Here is a 17523-nt window from a genome sequence, read left to right as displayed (position 1 = left end):
AGATAGTCAGATAGATAGTCAGATAGATAGTCAGATAGATAGTCAGATAGATAGTCAGATAGATAGATAGATAGTCAGATAGATAGATAGATAGTCAGATAGATAGATAGATAGTCAGATAGTCAGATAGTCAGATAGTCAGATAGTCAGATAGATAGTCAGATAGATAGTCAGATAGATAGTCAGATAGATAGTCAGATAGATAGACAGATAGATAGACAGATAGATAGACAGATAGATAGACAGATAGACAGACAGATAGACAGACAGATAGACAGACAGATAGACAGACAGATAGACAGACAGATAGACAGACAGATAGACAGATAGATAGACAGATAGATAGATAGATAGATAGATAGATAGATAGATAGATAGATAGATAGATAGATAGATAGATAGATAGATAGATAGATAGATAGATAGATAGATAGATAGATAGATGGTGCGCAATCACCTCTATCCAAGGCCTCAAAGGACCCTTCCACATCCATCAAAGTTTCACCTGCACATCCACCAATATCATTTCTTGTATCCATTGTTCCCGATGCGGTCTCCTTTACATTGGGGAGACTGGGCGCCTTCACGCAGAGCACTTTAAGGAACATCTCCAGGACACCCGCATCAATTAACTCCACCGCCCCATGGCCTAACATTTCAACTCCCCCTCCCACTCTGCCGAGGACATGCAGGTCCTGGGCCTCCTCCACCGCCACTCCCTCACCACCCGACGTCTGGAGCATGAATGCCTCATCTTCCGCCACAGAACACTTCAACCCCACAGCATTAATGTAGACATCACCAGTTTCCTCATTTCTTCTGCCTCCACCTTACCTCAGTACCAAACTTCCAGCTCAGCACCATCCTCATGACCTGTCCTACTTGCCAATCTTCCTTCCTACCTTTCGACTCCATCCTCTCTCTGACCTATCACCTTCATCCCCACCCCCATCCGCCCATTGTACTCTTTGCTGCCTTCTATGCAGAACCAACACCCCTCCCATTTATCTCTCCAGCCTGGAGGCTCTCCCTCCATTCCTGATGAAGGGTTTTTGCCTGAAGTTTCGATTTTCCTGCTCCGCGGATGCTACCTGACCTGCTGTTGTTTACCAGCATCATTCTAATCTAGATTCTGGTTTCCGGCATCTGCAGTACTCACTTTTCCATAGATGGATGGAAATGACATTTGCTACATAAATCTCTAATAATACTTTTCATGATAGATTACATATCTATCAAAATTGCACGATTTCATTCAGACTGTAACTCCTGAGCCCTGGTTTAATGTGCATGTCTTCCTTTCTTACCGTCATATACCTCCCATCGTTGAAAAAAATAATGAAATGATAGGATTTGTTGTCAAACATCATGCTACGAACAGAATTAACCCAGTGATGTCAAAAAGTTAGAAACAAGATTAAATCACAAACGTTAAATATTAACCCTTGGGGGAAAAGGAATGCACTAATTAGGCAACAACTCCATTGAAATAACTTTCAAGTAGTAAACAAAAATTCTATACCATCTGACAATGCTTCCCGCTAAATTTCCGTCAGAATTCAGACACATATAAATCATATTCCGAGTTACTTACACCATTGTTTTCATGGAAGGGAAGATCGAGTTAATGTTTGCATATAACTCCTTTTTTCAAAAAGGGAAAGGTGTGAATTTTTCCCAGAAAAGAAACAATCCTGAAGCTGGCAGGATCTCCAAGTGTCTCTCTCACCCCAGTACGTGAACCACACTGACAAACTCTGCAAGAATCTGTATACTACTTCCTCTATAAATTATCTACTAATCTCGTTACGTAGCCAGTGAAGTTTTTTTTCAAGATGTGTGAAAGCGGTGTTGCAATTGCAACAAAATAAGGACTGGAGGCACATATGTCACCCCTGACAGAGGAAATGTCGCACTGGAGGCAACATCTCAGCATCTATGGAATACCAACGATTAAATGATGGCCTTGTTGCAATTGTCTCATGCACTCAGCTGAGAGAAAACAGATAAGACTAAAATCCATCAGCACAGGTTCCAAGGTTCATGCGTATTGCTGAGAGATAAAGACGTTAGCTTGGTCTGACAGTGAGAATCAGCAGACGCGCACACACACATCGGCAATGCCTACTGTCACCGCCCCTAGCGTTCACAGCGCAGAATCACAGATTGGAACAGTGCTATCAGATCAGATAGCAGGGAAAGATTATTTTATGGTCAAATACTGTCAAAGTGGGGGGTGATTCCCTCAATCCTGCACCTTGGATAATGGTTCATTTCTTTCCTCTCTTGAACTTATCTACACCCATGTGTCCATTAATTTAATAATCTGTGTCCGCTAGCAAATGGTATTAAGTTCTGGAAATGGTTGAGGCGGGTTCATTGACAACATTTAGAAGGTATTTGGACAATTACATGGATTGTAAATGTTTGGAAGGATATGGGCCTAGTGCAGGGAAATGGTGTTAGAGTGGCTGGACATCTTGGTCAGCATGGAGCACATTGAACTGAAGGGCCTGTCTCCATGCTGTAGGACCCTATGGCCGAAACAATATTTCAGGTGAAGCAGCATTTCAACTGTACCTCCTCTAATAATATGTATTGAACTCGCTGCACCCAATGTGGCCTACTCTACATTGGCGAAACCAAACACAGACAAGATGAACACTTCACAGAACACCTCCAGTGTGTGCACAAGCAAGACCCCAACTTTTTTGGCAGCCAGTCAATTTAACACAGGTCACATGCCGATGTGTCCTTCCTCGGCATGTTGCAGTGTTCCAGTGAATCACAGTGTAAACTTGAAGGGAAAAAGTCTCATCTTCACACTAGGCACTTTGCAAGGGTTTGGAATTAATGTTGAGCTCAACACCTTCAATTTGTGATTCCACTCCCTCCCGTTCTCTTAGCTATGTCATCTCTCCACTCCAACCCCTCATGCTGCCTGCTCCCCCTCCCCCCTCCATTTCAGTAAGGATTTTCTGTCCTTTCAAGTCTGGCAGGAATGTGATGGACCAGTCGGCCTCCTAAACATATTTCGCAAAGGGGCTGAAACACCCTGCTCCCAGTCCGGAAGGCAAAATTCTTACATTATGAACATATGGCAATGAACCTGTTCTAAAATGTATTCAGAGGTTAAAAGAAAACTGCAGATGTTGGAATGCAGGCAGGAGGCTGGAAGAACGCTGCAGGCCAGACAGCATCAGACAGTGAAAAAATCGACGTTCGGTTGAAACCTTTCTCCAGAATCATTCTGAAGAAGGATTACACCCGAAACCTTGACTTCTCCACACGGAAATATATTCAAACAAACAAAGACGAACGGGTTGTTAGCCTTCTGTAAAAGTTGGTTGTCACGATTTCTATGATTATTCGTGGAGCATACTTGGGAAGTCACGTACTCTACTTGGTGCAGAACTGAACCACGGGAGGTGGCAGAATTTGAAGTCTGAATCGTAGAAGGCGATTTCCTCATCTACTGACTAACAGCAGAAACATCGCCGCTCAGCATGAGAATATCGCTTCGAAAAGGTTATATTTTAAAGTTAATGGAGCAACATGTAAATGAAATAAATTCGAATAGGGAGATACTTTCAAAGCAACCGTTGACACATAAACCGTTGACACTGCTGCCTCACATCGCCGGAGACCCGCGTTCAATTCCCGCCTCAGGCAACTGTCTGTGGAGTTTGCACATTCTCCCTGTGTCTGCGTGGGTTTCCTCCGGGTGCTTCAGTTTCCTCCCACATTTCAAAGATGTGCAGGTTAGGTGAATTGGCCATGCTAAATTGCCCGTAGTGTTAGGTGAAAGGGTAAATGTAGGGGAATGGGTCTGGGTGGGTTGCTCTTCAGGGGGTTGATGTGGACGTTTTGGGCTGAAGGGCCTGTTTCCACATTGTAAGTAATCTAAAATAACAGTGGATCTTCACTTCCACTTTAATATGTGTGACAAATTCCTCATTCTAAATGAGCAATAAACAATAAAAAAGATATGCTGGCAATTCATAAGCAAATATGCAATTTGTAGAATTCAATGTAGATAGAAAAGACCAGATAATACCATTAATGTGAACACCTTAGTTTTGTGAAGAAACCGTGCACAGAAGAGTTGACATCATACTGGTGAAGGGAGAGCATGTAACACTAACAAAAAAAAAATTAACTGGAAACCTAAAGCAGTAAAAACTGATACAATAAAAGTGGGAAGCATGTCAACTCAAAGACGAGTACCTGATTGTTTTTCTTTAAAATGAAACAAACATCTGCGGCAGTGAGTCAGTAAAACCGTGATTACGTCAAACAGTGCCCAACTTCTTTGATTTACCTGGAACTCCAATCGCTGCACCCATAGGATAGTAAATAGCAGACCCAAGGCCCTTTGGTATTCCGTGCGTTTCTTCAGAAATGTGAGTTCTGCATTTCGTGGAAATCATCCAACATATATAGTTAATGCCAAACACAAGAATTCTACTTGAAACAAACATATTTATGAAGTTGCTGACAATCTCATGTTTATTATTTTGAAAAATTGTATTTGGCTTTTAAAAAGTCGCACACGAATTTACGACGGAGGCCCATAGACCATCCCATGACATCAGATATGCTTCATTAATCTTTATTATATAAGAACAAAAAATGGCATTTGTTCATTCGAAAATTATTGACATAAGGGCCTTCCTGCCGAGTTAGGTGGTTTGAAAATAATCCATAACTAACCAGAGATATCTGGTTCCTCAATGAAAGACGGTTTTTGTTGACATCTGAAACGCTGCGTGCGCACTCATTCAGGGATGTCCATGAACAGAGCTCCATTCCCGTTAGATGACGTTAAATTTCGATGAAGACACACAAAAGAGGCACTACACAGCTGCCGAGAAGTTGTGATGTCACTGAAGCAAGTCATCCAAAACCTTGACTTGGTGATACTGTACTGGCATGTGGCTAAACGCCAGCATGAGAAGTAGTGAAATTTGAATTCAATAAAAATCTAAAGTCGAAAGCCAACAGAATGTTTGTTTTAAATAAATCTGATTCTCTCATGTATTTCCAGGAAAGTTTTTTTTTGTTCTGAAAATTGATTTTTACACGCAATAAGATGTAATCGAGGTTTGCACCCATAACTCCCACTGCTTTGTCGACCACCTAGATGAAATGTTAACTCATCACCTATATTTCTTGTTCACCTCCAAGGAAAAGTCCGTCTGGTATAATGTTGATACTGATCCTCAATAAACAGCGTAAAATCAGAATATCCTATCAACAACATGGATTTTTTCTTCATTGTTGGCAAACTGATTGTCGCGATTTCCAGCATTATAACAACGACATAATTTCAAAACTGTCTCATTAATAACAAAGATCTATGTAACGCCGATAGCTGTGAAAGGTGCAATGCCCTCGCGGTAACTTCTCATTCTTTCTTCCTCGATTATCACTGCCTATAATGTAATAGTGTAACACCAGTTTATCAGCGAGTGGTACACCATTCCCTGCCACGATCTCCACCAATATTCAAATCATTTATTCCACAAATGGTGATCCAATAAATACACTATGCTTTCAAAACAATGTTGGAAGGCAAATACTTGCATAACATTGCAGTGTTAATTTCTTGTATTAATTGCTGAATTTGCAGAAAAGAATGATGGGGGTTGAGTTTAATTGCTTTCAAGGAAGCACCTTTTGGGAGGCAACAATAGAATCCGGAATCTGCCTGCTACCGTCAGTACTTTTTAGCACTGACAGTAAGAGCGAATTCAGATTATTAAACCGGTTGTTTTCTTGGTTCAGTTATTCTTTGTTTTTTTCTTCCGCATTGTTTCATTGATTAAAGGCAGTCAACACGGCTTTGTGAGGGGCAGGTCATGCCTCACAAACCTTATCGAGTTCATTGAGGATGTGACTAGAAACGTTGATGAGGGTCGAGCTCTGAATGTGGTGTATATGGACTTCAGCAATGCATTTGATAAGGTTCCCCGTGGTAGGCTCATTCAGAAGGTCAGGAGGAATGGGATACCGGGGAACTTAGCTGCCTGGATACAGAATTGGCTGGCCAACAGAAGACAGCGAGTGGTAGTAGGAGGAAAATATTCTGCCTGGAAGTCTGTGGTGAGTGGTGTTCCACAGGGATCTGTCCTTGGGCCTCTACTGTTTGTAATTTTTATTAATGACTTGGATGAGGGAATTGAAGGATGGGTCAGCAAGTTTGCAGATGACACAAAGGTTGGAGGTGTCATTGACAGTATAGAGGGCTGTTGTAGGCTGCAGCGGGACATTGACAGGGTGCAGAGATGGGCAGATGGTGTTCAACCTGGATAAATGCGAGATGATACATTTTGGAAGGTCGAATTTGAAAGCTGAGTACAGGATTAAGGATAGGATTCTTGGCAGTGTGGAGGAACAGATGGATCTTGGTGTGCAGGTACATAGATCCCTTAAAATGGCCACCCAAGTGGACAGGGTTGTGAAGAAAGCATATGGTGTTTTGGCTTTCATTAACAGGGGGATTGAGTTTAAGAGTCGTGAAATCTTGTTGCAGCTCTATAAAACTTTGGTTAGACCGCACTTGGAATACTGCATCCAGTTCTGGTCGCCCTATTGCAAGAAAGATGTGGATGCTTTGGAGAGGGTTCAGAGGAGGTTTACCAGGATGCTGCTTGGACTGGAGGGCTTATCTTATGAAGAGAGCTTGACTGAGCTCGGACTTTTTTCATTGGAGAAAAGGAGGAGGAGAGGGGCCCTAATTGAGGTATACAAGATAATGAGAGGCATAGAAAAAGTCGATAGCCAGAGACTATTTCCCAGGGCAGAAGTGACTAACACGAGAGGTCATAGTTTTAAGCTGGTTGGAGGAAAGTATAGAGGGGATGTCAGAGGCGGGTTCTTTACACAGAGAGTTGTGAGAGTATGGAATGTGTTGCCAGCTGCAGTTGTGGAAGCAAGTTCATTGCGGACATTTAAGAGACTACTGGACATACATAAGGTCACAGAAATTTGAGGGTACATACGTGAGGATCAGTGGTCGGCACAACATCGTGGGCTGAAGGGCCTGTTCTGTGCTGTACTGTTCTATGTTCTATGAAATTGTAGGTTCTCATTTAATTACTAATCGAGACGTCACAAGGCATTATTGTAAATTGATTTTGCAGAAATACTCATTTGGAATAGAAGTCTGTTCAGAAAAAGGCATGAGCCATATCACTTACTCATGTTATGGATCAGGCCAGAACCCGTCAAAACATTTCAAGAAAGTAACTTAGGGCCCAACTTTGCTCGTTGTTTTAAGCAGGTGTAGAGTGGATGTTCCAGGAGTGATGCAGCTGGCCAAACCACTTAGTTTTAAATGAATCAGAATTTATTTGCTCATTTACTGAAAGAAACATAGACACAAGAGAACAGAATATACTCTAACTCAACTATTTAAAAACTCAACACACTACCCCAATTTATTGATGTTGTTCCAAATTCCTGCAACAATCCCATAAGCACCCTTTGGCAAGAAAGGTTAAACCAAACATAGACTATTACACGAGAGTGAGATGTCAGAGCGATTCAGCATGGAACACCTTCTTCCGTGTAGCACTTTCTTTTGGATCCAAAGCTAACAAGTGACCAGCAGTTCTGAACAGTCAGATTGCAAAAACAAAATCAAAACAATCCAAACCAGAGAAAAGCTGAGCTTGGAGAAGTGGCGACTCAGCGTTCATTGTTTGTTTAAAACTGAAAAGCTTCCTCAAGTAGACAAACTCAGACATTTCAGAATCTAAGCGTTTACGACCCCTCTGAAAAAGGACAACCTAAAACTGTTAACAAAGCAGCATCGTCACACTTAGAACAGATAACTTTACGTATGTATTAGATAAAAGAGTAATTGCTCCAACTAGTCAGCAAAGCAGAAATCTTTAATTTTAAAAACAAAAACAGTTACCCAGAAAATACCAAATTCGAAATATTTCATCAAAGGAAACTTATGAAGAATGTTACAAAATAATGGATTATGGCTGATGCCTGTTCCAGTTAAAGAAATTCCCTACGTGACGAAAAAAATATTATGTATGCACCTGGTCGGATAGGGCGGTCCACAAGATTGGATATTATCACACCGTTTCAAGGGGAAATAAACGTTCAAAAGGCACATGGAAGTGGACATGACGCACCAAGATAGAGGAAAAGGTGTGTGTATTAGAATAACTTACAGACGTGGGGTCCGCATGAAAAAAAAGGATCGGTTGTCATTTTGTTTGACATGATGAGGTGGCCTGTTGTCATCTCATTGTAAATCGTTAAAAGGATTTCCCCGCTACCAATGCACAGACAAACGTTCGAAAGGTTACACAGTAGACATGGGGGGCTTACACATAAGTATTAAAATTTGTTATTCCGCTCTGAAATATGAACAAAAAAGCTATCATCAATTACTGCGAAGCACAATTCTGGTTCAGGAATGCTCTATAATCAAGGCAACCTGCCATCCTGCGTACAAGTGATTGCTGACCAACCTCAATCTAATTGAAGGTAGATATCCACGTGAAAAGGGTTAGGATGGCATTGAATCGATGGGCAATTAGATATGGGTAATAATCCTAACTTTAACAGCGACACCGACATACCAGGAGGAAGTGATGGTAAACAATTAGAGGGAAAGTTGATAAAAAAAATCGTCACAGAAATTGTGCTTTGTGCTTTATTTTAGTCAGAAACAACTAATTCAGAGATAGTGAGCATAAAGCGTTTAACAGCCGTTTAAATACTTAATTAGTTGTGGATTAGAAACAATAAATGTAAAATATCCGGCTAATATCTGCTAAGGATTCTAATTTTGTTGAATGTTCAGAAGCAATTAATCCCTTCCATCACGTATTCCTGCGAATCCAGTTTACATCATTTTACGTCCCAGCCAACGAAGTTAGATGACGCACAATTACCTTGTCCACTTTTTTTCCAAATGTGTAATCTGAATGGGTAACAGAAACCGCCTTAGACACTTCTCAATGTATCCTGCAAGGTTGTTATGTTTTCTAGCCTAAGGACAAGATTGTACATTGTGTTGAAGATCTGGAGTGAGACCAAAGGAATATGTTCATGCGTGTTTCTGTCTGAAAGACACAGATAAGATGGGAGATTGTGACCTTGTCTTGGATTGCGTCAGTGTGGTGAGACATTGGATTTAATTATCGCGGGAGAGACTGCATGTTGATCTGGAGTGCACTGCTTTTGTCTCCAATAGTTACATTAAAAAAAATACTGTTAATTTGTGGGCTCTGGGTCTCGCTGGTCTGCACTTTCACGGTAATGACTAACAGTCATTGGATGGCAATCCATCGGGACCGCAACAATTATCGGCTCTGATTCTGCGAGACGGAGAAAAGTATTTTGGTTCCTGTTGTAACACGTTTTCAGCATCACAGGACTGGATGAGAGAGCCTAATGTTGCAGCGCACTGAGTGTGGAGCCTGAAACAGTTATATGGCCTAGAAACAGGAATTCACGGCGGCACGGCCTGTACACACGTGTGTGTGTGTGCGGCTGAAGCTACTGTCATGGAGAAACCCGAGGAATTCCGACCCATGGACAAACCGTGGAAGTGTGGCAACTTACCTGCCGTGTCTGCCCTGGAGACTTATGGGTGCAATCACACTAGGGAGAGGCAGTTCCCCTCCACCCAGTGTGGGAAGTGTTTTACCTGCTTTCCCACTGGCAGATCCGAACCAGGGACTGGCGGTCCTTAATACTCCATGAGTGGGAAGGGCTTCACCATCTCATCCCACCTGCTGTCCCACCAGCAGGTCCACACAGGGACTGGTGATCCACCTGCCCCATGAGCAGGAAGGGTTTTACCCACTCCTCCCACCTGCTAGCCCACTGACTGGTCCACACTGGTGAACGGCCATTCACCCACTCTATGTGCGGCAATAGCCTGAACCACTCCTCCCACCACGTGGCCCACAAGCTGGCCCACACCGGGGAGAGGCCGTTTCTCCTGCTCCAGTTGCAGGAAGGGTTCGCCCAGGCCTCCCACCTCCAAACACATCGGTGGCTCCACAAAGGGGAGACGTCCTTCAGTTGTCCCGAGAATGGGAAGGGCTTCACCCACTCCTGCTGGCCCACCGGCGGGTGCACGCTGGTGAGAGAATGTTCACCTGCCCCGAGTACTGGCGCTTGTTAACATTGCCCTGCAACTTGCAGAGGCACCAACAGGGGCACCAGCGCTCCCAACAATCGGATTCCACCGGTGATGCTCCTGTGGCTTGCTCCTAGGACTGAACGTTCTGATAGTGGGTGTAGTTTTTGTTTTCTGTAGGACACCATGGGGATCGGGGAGGCACAATGACTCAGTAGATGGCACTCCAGTCTCACAGCACCAGGGACTCAGGTTCGATTCCACTCTCAGTCCAACTGTCTGTGTGGAGTATGCATGTTGCCGCCCCCTTGTCTGTGTGGCTTTCCTGCAGGTGCTCTAGTTTCCTCCCACAGTCCAAAGATGCACAGGTTAGGGTGAATTGGTCAAGCTAAATTGCCCACAGTATTCAGGGATGTTCGGGTGTCGTACATTAGTCATGGATAAATGTAGAGTAATGGAGTAGCAGAATGGGTCTGGGTGGGTTAATCTCCAGAGAGACAGTGTTGACGTGTTGGGTCAAAGGGCCTGTTTCCACACTGTCAGGATTCTATGTACTTTGCTTCCAGTTGGCGCTGCTGCTCTTTGACCCCAGGACTACACGCCCCCATTGAAAAGATCTGCAGAAACTTGAGACCACAAGACCATCAGAGCAGAAGTTAGGACATTCGGCCTATCGAGTCTGCTCTGTCATGCATTTGGAAACAAAAAGGAAACTGCAGATGTTGGAATCTAAAGTAGGCAGGTGGGAGGCTGGGAAAACACAGCAAGCCAGGCAGCAGCAGCAGGTGGAGAATTCAGAGTTTCCGGTATCAACTCTTTTTCAGGACTGAAGAAGGGTTCTACCCGAAACGTTGACTTCTCTATCAGCAAAGATTTACCACAATGTTGCCAGGGATTGGAGGGTTTGAACTAGAGGGAGAAGTTGAATAATTTGGGTCTTTTCTCACTGGAGCATCAGAAGCTCCAGCGGCACGGTGGCACAGTGGCACAGTGGTTAGCACTGCTGCCTCACAGCGCCAGAGACCCGTGTTCAATTCCCGCCTCACTCTGTGTGGAGTTTGCACATTCTCCCTACGTCTGCGTGGGTTTCCTCCAGGTGCTCCGGTTTCCTCCCACAATCCAAAAACATGCAGGTTAGGTGAATTAGCCATGCTAAATTGCCCGTAGTGTTACGTGAAGGGGTAAATGTAGGGGAATGGGTCTGGGTGGGTTGCGCTTCGGCGGGTCGGTGTGGACTTGTTGGGCTGAAGGGCCTGTTTCCACCCTGTAAGTAATCTAAAAACTAAGGGTTGACATTGTGGAGGTTTATAAAATCATGAGGAGCATGGATAGGGCAAATAGACAAGGGTAGGGGGCGTCCAGAGCTAGAGAGAATAGACTTCTGGTGGGAGGGATGAGATTTACAAGTGATTTAGGGCGCAACATTTTTTCGCAAAGGGGGTGCGTGTATGCAATGAGCTGCCAGAGGAAGTGGTGGATGCTGGTATAATTACAATGTTCAAAAGGCATCTGGATGGGTATATGAATAGGAAGAGTTGGGAGGGATATGGGCCGAGTGCTGGCAAATGGAACTAGATTAGTTTAGGATATCTAGTTGGGATGGGTGAGTTGGATCAAAGGTCTGTTTCCATACTAAACATCTCACTGACTCTATGACTTTACCACCATTCCAGCATCACTGAAAAGTTTCTCAACCCCACTCTGTTGCTTTCTCCTTGTAACCTTTGATCCGCAATCAAGAACCTATCCGCCTCCATCTTCAATGCACTCAATGTGTCTTGCCTTGTCCAGGGCTGGCAGCTGGTTGGTTGTTCGGCTTTTGCCCGAAATGTTGATTTTCCTGCACCTCAGATGTTTCTTGACCTGCTGTGCATTTCCAGCGGCACTCTAATCTTGACTCTAATCTCCAGCATCTGCAGTACACCTTATTGCGTTAGTCATTCGAGAGAGGACTGTTTTTAAGCAGCCAGCGACAGAAAATGTTAATTCCCTTTTTAAACAAAGAGAGGAAAATCGCTGCTGACCGGCTGCTTCAGATTTTGAAAGTTTTGGCTGTTTGACTCTAGTATTTTTCTATCCAGTTAAAGAATTCTTGTCTCTTTCTGGGAATGAGTCCAGGTTGTAAGAAATAGATGAATACTTCGGGGCGTCCATTCACATTCAGCAATGACTTCGGAGTTTGATATAGAATTATGTGCCTACAAACAACTTCTTATCCAAGGATTGCCAAAAGACTTGGCAATCCATTTTTGGAAACTGTTTCATTGAATTGGAAATTCTTTGTTTTTACTTTTTCTTTTAATTTGCCCCTTAAGTCTCTGTTTATGAGACAGTGGGGGACATGATCAAAATGCTGAAATCGTTGCTATAAATTCGGTTACCTTGTTTAACCTTGCCCTAGCAAAGTTAATTTTTGTGTGCAATATCTGTTCTTCATCAAGTCTGGTTAGGAACAGTTGAGACATTTTGAAGGATATTGTATGTTTTCATTTCACTGTGTTGTGAACTTGGTGAGAGTGACACTCGTTTCTGTTGGCTTGCTTCCCCTTGGTTGTAATGCCTTTCACCCCGACCACTCACTGTGGTAGTGAGTTCCACACACTCACCACACGCTGAAGTTTCTCATGAAATTCTCAGTGCAGATTTGGAAGGCAAAATGTTGACCAGGTCAGAATATAAGGTGCTGACTGCAAAACGCCAGGAAGACATGCGACAAAGCAAAACATTGACGATGTGAGACAAATAAGGAACTTCGACAACAATGAAAAGGTCACAAGTCAGTGTTCAAGTTAATAAAAAAGTACTATGTAGACATTGAATGTTGTAATTAAGTAAGTGTCTAGACGCTGTGGTCGGTTGAATATGATCAGGTAAGACAAATAAAATAACCAAATCCATCAACTGTAATTGAATGTTGGTAACCTTAAAACAAGTGTATACTATTGATTGGTATATGCAAACTGCTGTTCAAATTACACAACGTTATATAAAACTGACATATTTTATTATTTGGGGGGTTTGTTGCCATCTTGTAGAAATGGCTCTGCAAGCTTGAATAAAAACAGTGGAAGAAGGAAGTGTCCACGTGTCATCTGGTTAATTACAGACACCAGGCAGTTCTCGAATCCCTACAAAGTGCAAGCAGGCCATTCAGCCCGTCGAGTTAACACTGACTGACCGCGCCACCGCAATATCCCATCCCTGTAACCCTACATCTCCGACAGCCAATCCACCCTAACCCCCATATATTTTGGAATATGAGAGGAAGCCAGAGCCCCCGGAGTAAACCCACGCAGACACGGGGGGGGGGGGTGCAGAATGCACAAACACCACATAGACAGTCGCCCAAGACTGAAATCGAACCCGAGTCGCTGATGCTGTGAGACAGCAGTGCTAACCACAGTGCCATCACCGCACGCTATTAACTGAAGAAGTGAATTCCAAAGACTCGAGAACCCCTGAGAGAAAGACAGAACTCTCCTACCTGAAATGAGAGGACACCCATTTGTTAACTGTGTCCACTCATTTCTTATGCCTGGCACAAAGGATTTATACATTCACATTGTTAAGTCCTCTTGGCATGTTATACACCTCTATCAGACCATTTGATTCTTCTAAGCTCTAACTGATGCAAGCCCAGTCCGACACTCGCTTGTCCCCAATTGTAAGTTGAGTAAATCCACTCTGAACCACTTTGAATGTATTTATATCCTTTCTTAAGTGAAGAGACAAAGTCTGGTGGTCTACCCAAAACCACTGACAAATGAAGGAAAACATCCTGACTTTATGTTCCACTCCCTTACCACAAACAATAGTATTTTATTTTTTGCCTTAATCCCTTGCAGTGCCTTTATGCTAACTTTATCACGTGCCCGAATCGCTCTGTACTTTCTGGTATTTTGCAGCGTCTCTCCCTGCTGCTTTACATTGCTCCTGCTAAGTTAGACAGATTTTTCCTTGATTAAACTCCTACATAGCAAGGTTATGCTGAGGCTGTGCAGGACTTGGTTAGATTACTCTTGGAATATTGTGTGCAATTCTGGTCTCCCTCTCCATCGGAAAGATAAAGAACAAAGAACAAAGATAAACTACCTCCCAGGAAAATGCCCTTCAGCCCTGCAAGCCTGAGCCGATCCAAATCCACTGTCTAAAGCTGTCGCCCAATTCCTAAGCATCCCTGGCTCCCCACCTACTCATACATCTGTCCAGAAGCATCATAAATGAATCTACCGTGAGTGCCTCCACTACCTCTGCTGGCAACACGTTCCTGGCATCCACCACCCGCTGTAAAGATCTTGCTGCATGTATCCCACTTAAACTTTTCACCTCTCACCTTGAAAGCGATCTCTATCTACCCTGTCGATACCCTTCATGATTTTGTCGACCTCAACCAGGTTCCCCCCTCAATCTCCTTTTTTCTAATGAAAATAAACCTAACCTACTCAACCTCTCTTCATTGTTAGCACCTTCCATAAAGGCAACAGCCTCGTAAACCTTCTCTGCACCCTCTCCAAAGCGTCCACATCCTTTTGGTAATGGGGCGACCAGAACTCTGCACAGCATTCTAAATGGGCTGAACCAATGTCGTGTACAATTTTAACATGACTTGCCAGCTCTTATACTCAATACCCCATCCGATGAAGGCAAACATACCACATGCCTTCTTGACCACTCTACCCACCTGTGCAGCAACCTTCAGGGTACAATGGACCTGAACTCCCAGATCTCTCTGCTCATCAAATTTTCCCAAGGCTCTTCCATTTACTGTATAATTCGCTCTAGAATTAGACTTCCCAAAATGCATCACCTCACATTTACCTGGATTGAACTCCATCTGCCACTTCTCCACATAACTCTCCAGTTTATCTATATTCTCCTGTAATCTTTGACTGTCCCCTATGCTTTCTGCTACTCCATCAATGTTCATGTCATCTGCAAACTTGCTGATCATACCAACGGTGCCCACTTCCAGATCATTTATGTATCACAAACAACAGTGGCCCCAGCACTGATCCCTCTGGAACAACACTGGTCACCTTTCTCCATTTCGAGAAACTCGCTTCAACTACTACTCTCTGTCTCCTGTTGCTCAACCAGTTCTTTATCCACCTAGCAAGAACACCCTGCATGCTATGCGACTTCACTTTCTCTATTCGTTCATCAAACGCCTTACTAAAGTCCATGTATATGACATCTATAGCCCTTCCTTCATCTATCAACTTGGTCACTTCCTCAAAGAGCTCTACTAAGTTTGTAATGGAACGATCTCCCCTGCACAAAACCATGTTGCCTATCACTGATAAGCCCATTCTTTTCCAAATATAAATAGATTTTATCCCTCAGTAGCTTCTCCAGCAACTTTCCCACCGCTGACATCAGGCTCATTGGTCTGTAGTTACCCGGAATATCCCTTCTTGTACACGGGACAATATGAGCAACCTTCCAGTTCTCCGGCAACTCACTTGTGTTTAAGAATGCTACAAAAATAGCTGTCAAGCCCCCAGCTATTTCCTTTCTCGACCCCCTCAGCAACCTGGGATAGGGGATTTGTCCACCTCAAAAACCTCTAGCCTACCCACAGATCTTCCTTGTTTATGTCAACGTGATCCAGAGTAATCAAACTCATGTCTCTAATCTCAACATTCATCATGTCCCCCTCATCAGTGAACAGTGATGCAAAGTAATCATTCAGAATCTCACCCATTCTCTCAGGTTCAACACACAGCCTTCCTTCATTATCCTTTAGTGGACCAATCCTTTCCCAAGTTACCTGCTTGCATCTTATATAAGAATTAAAGGCTTTGGGATTCTCCTTAATTCTGCTCACTATAGCTATTTCATGACCCGTTTTATCCTGCTTGATTCCTCGCTTAAGACTGGTCCTAGCCTCCCAATATTCCTCCAGGGCCCATTCTGTTCTTAGCTGCCTGGACTTTATGTACACTTCCCTTTTCATCTTGGCTAGTCATACAATTTCTCCTGTCATCCACGGTCCACGAATCTTGCTTTTCCTATCCCTTGCTTTCAACGGGACATGCCTATCCTGCACTATCTTTAACCTATCTTTGAAAGCCTCCCACATATCAAATGTGGATTTCTCTTTAAATCGCTGTGTCCAATCTCCATTTCACAGCTCCTACCTAATTTTGATATAATTAGCCGTGCCCAGTTTAGTAATCTTCCCTTAGGACCACTCTCATCTTTGTCTAAAACTTACAGAATTGTGGTCACTACTCCCAAAGAAACCCACCCCCACTCCACCCCGCAGTGTAACTTCTCCCACCTGGCTGGCTCGTTCTCCAATACCAACTCCGATATGGCCCCTTTCCTTGTCGGATTATTGACATATTGGTCCAGAAAACTCTCCTGGAAGCTTCTTCAAAATTCCGCCCCATCCAGACTTCTGACACAAAGTGTATCCCAGTCAATGTTGGGAAAATTAAAATCTCCCATCACCACCACCCTGTTGCCTTTACATCTTTCCATAATTAGTTTACCTATTTGTTCTTCTACCTCACGCTAACTGTTGGGAGGCCTGTAATACAGCCCCAACAATGTTAACAGCACCCTTCTTATTTCTCAGCTCCACCCAAAATGCCTCACTACTCAAGCCCTCCATAGTGTCCTCCTTTAGCACAGCCGTGATATCATCCCTGACCGGCAATGCAACTCCTCCCCCCCACTCCCCCACCCCCAACCTTTTACTTCCCTCCCTGTCCTGTCTGAAGCATCTATATCCTCAGCATCGTGGATGCTCCATAGTGAGTCCATCCACAGCTCCAGAGCCATCATGCGGTCAAACAAGAGCTACAGCTGGACACACTTCATGCAAGAGTCAAGAACGTCAGTCACTTGCCTGAGCTCCCACATCAAGCAAGAGGCACAAGCCATGGGTCTGACTTACCCTGCCATTTACGCCTTAGCATTAAATCAACTAACTAAAACCAAACAACGCACTTAAATATATGAAAGAAAAGAAAGAGAAAATAAAAACCTTATCTTTCAGAGTCTTTTTCTTATGGTTAGCGGAGGTGGAGTGGTGCGGGAGGGAGATACTGTACGTGGTGGGCCTGTGGAATTCATTGCCATGGAGTGCAGTGGAGACCGGGACGCTAAATGTCTTCAAGGCAGAAATTGATGAATTCTTGATGTCACAAGGAATTAAGGGCTATGGGGAGAATGCGGGTAAGTGGAGTTGAAATGCCCATCAGCCATGATTGAATGACGGAGTGGACTCGATGGGTCGAATGGCTTTACTTCCACTCCTATGTCTTATGGTCTTATGGTGCAGTATCTCGGGTTTAGCCGCTGCCCAAAATACATATTAAGTCTTTACCTTCCCAGCACCCTCCTGGTCTCCATGTCACCGTCGCTCTGTCTCCTGCTGCTCTCGAACAGGAAAAAGG

General features: G+C 43.7%; 1 protein-coding gene across 1 annotated transcript in view; it reads right to left on the bottom strand.

Annotated features, from left to right (window-relative positions):
• LOC122544492 (Fc receptor-like protein 5) overlaps positions 1-1706 on the bottom strand; it is a 38159-nt gene extending 36453 nt beyond the window's left edge. Inside the window, exon 1 of the mRNA XM_087984634.1 lies at positions 1595-1706. The gene's annotated coding sequence lies outside the window, so the exon portion shown is untranslated. The remainder of the gene's footprint in view (positions 1-1594) is intronic.
• Positions 1707-17523: the final 15817 nt, after the last annotated feature.

The sequence above is a fragment of the Chiloscyllium plagiosum genome, unplaced genomic scaffold (genome assembly GCF_037043375.1).
Source record: "Chiloscyllium plagiosum isolate Xiang-an unplaced genomic scaffold, Cpla_swu_hap1 HiC_scaffold_49, whole genome shotgun sequence".
NCBI classification, from domain to species: domain Eukaryota; kingdom Metazoa; phylum Chordata; class Chondrichthyes; order Orectolobiformes; family Hemiscylliidae; genus Chiloscyllium; species Chiloscyllium plagiosum.
Note: the sequence above shows the minus strand (reverse complement) of the source record. Positions and strands in the feature narration are given on the sequence as shown.